We start from the raw sequence: 9,858 nt of genomic DNA, 5'->3' as shown, positions 1-9,858 counted from the left end.
TGTCATTGATGGCATCTTCGTGATCATTGTCGTCATCATCATCGTATCGCCATCAAGAATAAGATGAGGTACTGGGGGAAAAATAAAATATTAGGAAATGGAGTGGCAAAATTTATGACACAAAACAAATGAGTAGTACATTCAGCAAATATCAGTGGCATTATTAGAAAGAAAATTTTGAAGGCAATTGAGTGATTAGACGAAGCTTTACAGATAAAGATTCATTTAAGCTAAGAATTATTTTATATAATAATAAATATTACTAATATAATAATAATTATACTTTGAGTCTTTAAAAGTGCCAGATTCTGATCTAAATTATCCATGTGTATTAATTCACTTAATCTTCATAAGATTCCTACGAGGTACAGAGAATTAAATAAATTGTTCAGGGTAACACAGATAATACAGGATCCAGATGAGATTCAATAGTAATCAGGCTCCAATATTTGTACCAAGCTACTATGAATACTGCCTCTTTGCCTAATGGCGTCACTATTAGAAATTACCATTGCTCTCCTTCCTTTCACAGCATTTTCATTCCCAAACATTCATCAGTTGTTGTTTTTTTTAACTTCACGTAGTAAAGTTTTAGATGCTGTCAGAACTTGGCATAAGATGTATGAAAAATATGACCCAGGAAAACTGATAGATGTTGACATCTGGAAGAAACTCCAGGTTCCCCTCTGCTTCCTTTATCTGCCTACCACTCAATGCTCTCCCAAGAAAAACAATGTTCAATATTGAAATCACAAACTTTTTTTTGACATTGTACTAGATGCATGACTCTTCTTTCTCTTCTCTTCTTGGGATTTTAATTTTTTTCCCACACAATGACATGATAAGTGGTGTCAGAAATTATGTCCTTCTAGGATTTTCACCTACTTTTTAAAAAGGCTTGAAATAGGCAGAGTACAGCATTTATGATTTAGACATTAGGAAATAATTCTTTCAGACCTTCTCTTAGATTGACTTTCCTTGCATAATCTTTCCTTCATACCAGTTAAGTAGGATGCAACAAAAAAATTTCTTAGCCGAATTTTAGTGCTCTCAGAATAAGTTTGGGCTTACTTCTCGACTAAAATAAAGGAGATGACCTATCAAGTCTTACCTAACTCCTTAGGGAAACTGGGCTGGAAACCTCATTCTAGCATAGCATATACTTATTTAGATTTTTTTTTTAATCTCTGTACAACGCTGTATTGGAGAAATATCAAGGAAAAGTGTCGTGTGCCCAAGGGAGGGAACTATTTCTGAATGGAGATAATGTAAGTATTTGAAATCCAGGTTTCCAAAAGTGTCCATAAGCACAATAAGGGACTCAGAATATATGTATTCTTGTCCTCTAAATAAATGATTTTAGGGGCATGATTGAATAACAAAGCTCAGCTTGATTTTATATGGAAAATAATTGGGGTATTAGAGGTCTAGAGTCACAATATAGTCTTAGTAAATTTAAATAATGATCTTTCTGATTTATGCAAGAAGCTCTTTATTGCAACATCAAATACTTCTACTACGACAACTACTACTGCCAATAATAATAATAATACTAATAATAGTAATAATAATTAGTAATCATTTGAAGGTTTAGTTATAAATGAATATATAGATGCAAAGGCAACACTTAGGAAAGTTGTTATATGAAAGTGAGGAAAATACTGATTCCCACCCCAGGGAGGGAGAGGCAGACATCCTTCTGACCACACGCCTAACTTTGAAACCCAGTGGTGTAACAGGAGAAAGGACAAGGGGCAGGGGAATACGAGTCTCCTAAAAAGAACTCTGGTGTCTCTCTACTTCCTTTCTTTTTTCCTCAATCATCAATTAGAAATTCTACCTGTTTGTAGGGTTTAGGGAAGAAACAATTTTAGGTTTTTTCTCTTATGAGGCAGGTACCATAATGAAAACTTAGGGCCACTCCTGCAGTTTCCACCCTAAGAAGGCCTTGGATCAGCCTTTTTTTTTTTTTTTTTTTTTTTTACCTTAAGTAGAAAGATTCTTTTAACTCTTTTTATTTAACAAGCTCTTCTTTGAACTCAAGCATTTTACATCAACTGGAGGTCTCCAGCCCAGTTTCCCTAATGAGTTAGACTCAATAGGGCATCTTCTTTATTTTAGTCTAGAAGTAAGCCCAAACTTATTCTAAGAGCACTAAAAAATAGATTTAGAAATTTTTTCTCTATTGAGGGTAAAATACTTAGATTTTGACCTAGTAAAAAGGAGAAAAGAAATTCTTATGCTTCTTTTATTTTGAGCCCCTTAAGCTTATCTCTAACCTAAGGAAATTACACCTTGAACATGGGTCCACTAAATTTACAAGGGAAATATTTGGAAGTTTATGGAAAAAAAAAAACTCTCTGAAAAATAAAGGTCATTATTTTGTCTTGCCTTGTATTAGGAGCATAGCTCATCCTCTCGATTTGTGCCAGCTGGTAGATGGAGAGAGAAGGAGATAAGAAACTAGAACAGAGTTACGGTAGGATAGAATTCTTAATCTCTGAGCCTCATATTAAGACACATAGAAAAATTAATATAACTAGAATGTAATGCAAAATTGAATAAAAACAAATCCCTATTGTGTGGACTTGCATGAAATTAATTTCTGTGTGAGCCCAGGAAGTGGAAGAATCTTCCAAAACAAGAGCATGATACAAGATGGTAATGAACAGGCAGGCCATGGGGCATGGCTGACCATGAGCTGCGCTTTCTGAGTACCACACAGAGGTCAGAGGTCCAGCCCTACCTTGGGAAGTCATCTCCAGATCTGATCAGATCTGCTCCGACAAGACTACTTTGCTGCTTCAGGTACAATTCAGTTGGAAAAGAAGTACTTGTCACTCAAAAACTGTTTTACAAAAGAATAAATGGAAGCAGGACACAGAGAGTCTATTTTCTGAGTTAAGGTTATCATGAATTTGTCAGACTAGGGGTAAGTGGATGTGATTTGTGTTCATATTTATAAGATAAATTATTTTTTCTTTTTCTTTTCTTCTATAATCCACGGAAAACTTTGTCAAATATATTTAAGAAAATAAATATAGGACATAAATTATCCATTAAATGATTATTTAATTTAATTATTTTGCTTTGTTCATGTGTAACTCAGGTCAGCTGACATCACTAACCATTTAATATTTCACCTAAATTTGCATAAGCCTCCAATACTCTTCAAATGGAAAATATAATCCCCAGCCAACATTTGCTATAAATTTCTGGAGTCCTATATCACTTACCCAAAGCACTGGTGTGTGGAAGTCTTTACTAAATTTTAGATAACAAGCAGATCTCAATTAATAGAAATACAAAAAGAAGAATTTGTTTTGGATGATCTTGATCTTACTTCATTTACTGCCAGTCATGTTGCTCAGGAAAATTTCTCCCTAAAGTGTTTCTTAACCTTCATTCCTCCTAGCAGAGATATTTAGTCATTGTCCTTTACTCAACTTCAGGTCTAAAAAAATGTGGATTTTTTTGGGGGGGGGAGTGGATATAATTCTAATAGAAAATTATTTTTCTTACAAGTACAGTATTAGGCTTGAGAGCTCTGTGATTATGGAATTTAGTCATTAGGATTTGTGAGAGAAACCTACCTGAAGGGAGGTGGATGGGGTATGTGAAAGTCTCCTGAGATGTGTTTACTAGCTATATATTTCTTTTAAGTACCCTTTACAAAGCTACACCATGTTTTGAATAGGTGTGGTATGATGGAGAAGTGTTACTGGTGGAAGCGTAGTAAATGTTCATGTGAACTGTCTTAAGGCTATGTATTTAAAGCAAATATCCCATACTACAGGCTGTGAGAAATAAACTTCCTACATAACACATATTTTTACAGTGAAAGACAGACTATAAACAACAAAGGATTAGAGTCAACTTTAATTATTAGTTTCAACAGTCAAGTCCAATGTCTCTAACTGGAACAAATTATTCTGTAAATGTTAAACAGCTTATAACTGATAGAGCGCTAAGTGGCTGTTTCACTATTTAACATGACATTGTGAAAAAAATCTACCGTGTAATTTTAACACAAAAAAAAATCTGAGAGTCAGCAATTTAATAAACAAATGATTGACTAAATGTAGTAGAAGCAACTAAAATAAATCCAAAATCCAAACAAAGAAATTTTTGCTAAACAGATATATTCAGAACCTTATATAACTGTGTCATAGACAATAGACTGAAAATATTCCCCATGTCAACTATTCAAGAAGATATGGAGATTGATGGTTATATTCACCAGGAAATCCCATTCAACGTTTAGAACCCAAATATCTACAAGAACATTTTTACAAATAATGTAGAAAAACAAGTTTATGGTTATTAGGGGAAAAGGGAGTTATAAGACACAATTCAGGTATAAATTGGACAATTGAGAACTATGTCTAAACCAATCCTAATTTATTTTCATTGTATTTTCTTAAAGGATCCTCTTAGCATCCAGTCCACACAAAAATACTATTAATATAAACAGGTTAATAATTTACCATTTACTTAGATGTCAGTACACTGCTTGGATACTAATTTTACCAATTTGAACAAATGCAATTTATCTCAGAAAGAAAAAGCCTTTATTGCAGATCTGCTAATTAGAGAATTGGGCAATATTTATTAAGCAGCAATAAAGCATATATATATACATATACACTCGTATGTAATGGATTATTTATTCATATTAAGAAAATGAAAGTTTTTAATTTTCTGTCCTCTCAACATATTTCTCTATAATATATGTTAAACATAAACAGGTTATGTCTACGTGTGTGTGTGTTTGTGTATATACACGTTCGTGCGTGAACATGCACATTGCCCAGTGGTCTTTATCCAACTAAGAACAGGAGGATGTACTTCTGTAACGATAAAAGAAATTTCCATCACCATTTTGTGCAGGGATCCCTTACTTATCCAGAGCTTACCTCAGCACATCTGTATTCAATGGGTGAGAAACAAACAAGGAAATGTCTCCTAATGTCACATGCTCTGTGTTATCCGGAACCAGACTCAATCCGTCTCCATATCCTGGGTGCTCAGCACAGAGGTAGGCCCATATTAGTCATTCAGTATGTGTTTGCTAAATGAATAAATAAGGGATCACTGCACAAAACGATGACAGAAATACTTCATTGTTATGGTACTACACAAGCTTTCCCTCTTCATACATTTTCTGTGACTTCTCAATTCTGTAGTTGAGGTTAAGAGATATATATATTTTTTAAAAGAAGCCTAAAAAATGCTGAAGTCAGCAAAATGGCTTTCAATATTCATTTATAGATATTCAGAAGCATTAGGATATAAAAAGCAAAAAAAAGGAAGATTTCCTTTGTAAGCATGATTCTAAGAGCTATAAGTAAATCTTTGTCCTTGAGTTTTTTCCTTTTATTTTTGCTCATAACTGTGTACAGAGTTAGCTTACATCCAATTTTTGTTCCCTTATATAGGAATGGATGGTTTTCCAGGGTGACTGGGAGGATTCTCTGCACTGGGAGAGGATGGATGGTAGGGTAGCTTTTTCCAGCTTCGTGGCTCTAGGGCGCCTTCTGCCATTGTGCGAATACCGCAAAGCAGTGCCTCTCTGAGGCCACTTCAGTGTCTCAGAGCGAAGAAGTCTGTTTCTAGAGGATGTTTTGCTCCCTCATTCTGTTCCAGCCCTAGAGCTCTACAGGTCTTCCTTATAAGTGGTACCTGAGACTGGAGAAGTTTATGTAGCTGCAACAGCACTTCCATGTATCTGCTATAGCCTTTCCACTTGTATCAGAACAATTCTCTCTTCCTCAAGTAATCTTTATCTGTTTTACTTCAGGCTGAAGTTTTTCAAAAAACTTATTGCTGAACATTTCTGAGTTTCTCAAATGCTTAGGACCACAGTTGCATTGATCAATCCACTCAAGTGTGTGAGGACTTGGGCCTTGTAAGGAATGTTCCCTGTTTCACCAGTCCATCTCAAAGCCATCTGCCCAGGTTTCTGCGTAGGGTATGGTCTTCAACTATTAGGGGGTGAGTGTTTGCGATTTTTGTTGCTGGTGGTGGTGGCTTTTTTTTTTTTTTTTTAGTTGAAATTTCTTATTGGAGTAAATTTTGTTATTCCTTTCACTACACTGTTTCCTACCACACAATTTCTAATCTTGTTTGGCTAAACCTACTTTGGTTTGGCTAAACCTACCTTGTTCTAGGATACTTGAGATTCCCCTGTCATCTAATTTTGTTGAAGATGTTATCTCTAGGGTTCTGTTCTGTTTTGTTTTTTGTAATGGTTGGTTACTTTGGCACTCAGGTGGTGTCCACAGGAGATTTATATCTACATCATTGCTATGTTTAGGACATGATCATGTCACTCAGTCCCTATGGCTTTCTCTTTAAGGGAAGTTATTTCATGATCCTATGAGAAAAAAACATGGAAAGGGATGTTTCTTTAAAAAAAAAAAAAAAGTAAATTTTTTGCCCCAGTGTCTGCTTTTCCCAATTATCCAACGGTGTTGAATTATGCCATGGCCTGTCCACTGCCCAGTGAAAGTCCCCACACCATTGTACTTATCGCTGCCAAGTGTCTGCAAGGCTGCATGGTCTGTGTTGTGTGTGCTTCGCATAAATTTGCAGAAGATTCCTTTCTGTTCATGGCTGGTACTCTCCAGGGATTATGCTCTGTGAATTTCCTGATATCCTTCAACCACCTCTCCTCTGCTTTAGCATATGCTGAAGACTCCAGTCTTGGAGTCTCCAGGCCTGTGCTTACTACAAGCCATGACAATGCAAAGTCCAGCAAATTATGGGTCAAATTCCCAGGACCCCTAAGGCAGACTCAGCCCACCATCAATCACTATTATCTATTAGCCTTCGAGTAAGAGTGCTCATTATCTCCCTAGAAGAAAGTTAATTCTCCCAAGACATGTATGAGGGATGGCAACATATGCTTTATCTTTTCATAAAACTTTTCTTCTGGTTTCAAACTTTGAAGTTTCAGGTGTTACATGTTTATAGTACAGAGTCAATATGGCAAGCACATATGTCCTATTTTATACAACTCAGAACGCTCTTAATTATTTCAAAAATGTAAAGTTAGTCACAGCTATTGTGTATCTTTAATTTTCTAAGTTTAAAGATAGTCAAAACTATTACTCCTTTAAAAAGTATTGGTGATACCTATAATCTCAAAAAACATAAGCCCCAGCCATAATGGGTTTATGTTTGTGCGTTAGTTTTTGTCTGTTTTTGAGATTTACTTGAAAGCATAGATGTTGCTAGTATATTGGGACAAATAAAAGGGTCGAATTGGAGACCCACTTCCTTGTTAGGTCTGAGAGAAGTTATTTGTGGCAACCTGTGACATATTTAATTACAGTGTAAGGTGGCTTGATGTTTTGAGTTATGGGTTATGGCCAGGTTATACCACAAAACTAACGGCAGGTACCCAATCATCGGCCTCCACATATAACGAGATTGAAATCCTGCAAATGCCTAGCTTAGTACACCAAAAAATCAGCAATAACAACAAACTCCTAGTGTACCTGGCTTTCCAGAAGTTATCTCCCCAGGCACAGATTGTGTGCCAATAACATCTTGTGCAGCCTTTTATGAATTTCCTTAGTCTTAAATAATTGGGTTGAGCATCAGTGGAACAAAGAGATAAACGAGGAACATGAACTTGTGCACCTACTCAGGGGAATGTTTCCCAAACCTATAAGCCATGGACACACCAACCATGGGCGCATAAAAGATGAGCACAGCACAGATATGTGACACACACATGCTGAGTATCTTAAGCCTTTCCTCCTGGGAGGCAATGGACAACACACAATGCAGTATGAGCACTAGGAGAGGAGGATGAGCACTGAGTCTACACGAAAGGCAGAGATGACAATGAACAGGCCATACATGCTGTTGATGGTGGTATCTCCACAGGGCAGGCAGATCAGGTCTGGTGCAAGCAGTAGGAATAGGTCAGTATGTTGGCCTTACAAAAGGGCAGGCTCTTCAGAAGGAAAAGCAGTGGGAAGACCATGCAGAAGCTACAGATGATGATGGCTATGCCCATTTGAGCCACATGGGTATCAGTGAGCACAGTAGAACAATGCAAGGGGATACAGATGGCCACATAGCAGGCAAAAGTCATGGTCGCAAGATACAAAGACTCTGTCCAGGAGAAAAAATATATGAAGAACATCTGGGTCAGGCAAGCATCAAAGGCAGTCTCTGGGGCCTAAAAGCAGAAGGCAGCCAGCACAGTGGGCAATGTAGAAAAAGACACACTCAGGTTATTAACAGACAACAAAGACAGGAAGTAGTACATTGGCTGGTGCAGGTTCTGCTCCTCCTGTGTGATGAAGAGAATTAAGATGTTTCCTAGGATGGATTTCGAATAAAGCAGCAAGAGAAGGGCAACTCCAAGCCCTCATCTCTGGGAAGGCTGTTAGTGTGAAGCTGGTAGTGCTTGAGATGTTGGTTCCAAAATTTTCATGAGGGTCCCTGAGTGGCTTTTAGGGAAATACAACCAGAGTGAAGTGAGGTCAGAGAGTGGAAGACATGAAGACTAGGAATGGCCACTGTTCTCAGGATGGAAGGGACAATGACACTTATATTCCATACCAAAGATCATGAAACTGTAAGGAAGGAGCAGGTTAGGGGTCATCGATTATACCTCAGGCCTTCTGCATTGTGACCATATCTACAGATTGGTCATGGCCTCCAACTCCTTTCCCACAAAAACCCTTTGACTCTTTTTTTGGACATTATCTCTTATGTTTTCTGTCTCTGCACTTTTTACAGAAAGATTCAAATCTTTCTCCAGTGGTAGAAAATGGTTTTGCCATTTTTCTCTACCAATTCTTAGCCACCACCTTCTTCAAAAAGCAAAATACAGTACGTTCTCCATGCACTTTCCTTAATACTCTCCACTTACTAAAGCATTCCCTCTTGTACAAGTAATGACATGTTTGTCTGTATTCTGAACTGTCTCCTCTCTTGCCTGCCCTCAAGCATCACTGAAGCTCCGCATCCTCTCTTTGTTGCTTGAGTTCCTCCCTTATACACCAAGGGTCCAGAATCTCACACTCTTCTACTCCTGATTGCTCTTGGTTTTTCTCTCCAGTATATTTATATGTATTTTCTCTGTTTAGATTAAGGATTCTCAAACTGGGCTATATGTTAGAGTCACCTGAAGAGCTTTCACAACCTCCTTTGCCTGAGTCATGTTCATGCCAATTAAATCAGAATCTCTTGCAGTGAGACTCAAGAATCAGTATTTTTTTTAAATTTTCCAAGTGATTGTAACAGGTAATCACATTTGAAAATGAGAGGTCTACATCATTTCTATGAGCTTCATATATGTCCCACCTCGCAACAACTTCTTTATTGAGGATTCATTTCAGGATTTACCACCATAGAAAACAAACAACAACAACAAAAACCCTCTTAATTGCCTCCACGAAATCTAGTAATCACTCATTTCTCTGCTCTCTTTCATAACTAATATCTTCAAAATTATTTTCCACTAATAATGTCCTTCTAATCTCTCCTCTGTGTGTCAATGATCCCAAATGTGTTTCTAGCTCAGACTTCTCTTCTAGCTATAGATTCAAGTAACAACTACCTATTGGACTATCAATCGAAATATCTCATCAGAATCCCAAACATAACAAATGCAATGTTGAACGTTTTGTTAGTCACCATACTTGATCCTCTCCAATATTTATCATCTCATAAAAATCCACCAACATCTATCCATGTGCTCAAGCCAGAAAAGTCTAGGAGGCATCTCTCACTCCCTCCCATTCCCAGATCTAATGAATCTATTACCACCTTTCCAAAATATGCTTAATATTGGCTCTCCTCTCTACTTCACCTCCAACTATAATCCACCCTCAG

At 37.0% G+C, this 9,858-nt stretch overlaps 1 pseudogene; it reads right to left on the bottom strand.

Moving 5' to 3' along the window:
* Positions 1-7,517: 7,517 nt before the first annotated feature.
* On the bottom strand, positions 7,518-9,184 carry LOC117029710 (olfactory receptor 51I2-like; annotated as a pseudogene).
* Between the last annotated feature and the right edge of the window lie 674 nt (positions 9,185-9,858).

The sequence above is a fragment of the Rhinolophus ferrumequinum genome, chromosome 11 (assembly GCF_004115265.2).
Source record: "Rhinolophus ferrumequinum isolate MPI-CBG mRhiFer1 chromosome 11, mRhiFer1_v1.p, whole genome shotgun sequence".
NCBI lineage: Eukaryota > Metazoa > Chordata > Mammalia > Chiroptera > Rhinolophidae > Rhinolophus > Rhinolophus ferrumequinum.
This window is presented reverse-complemented; position numbering and strand designations above follow the sequence as displayed.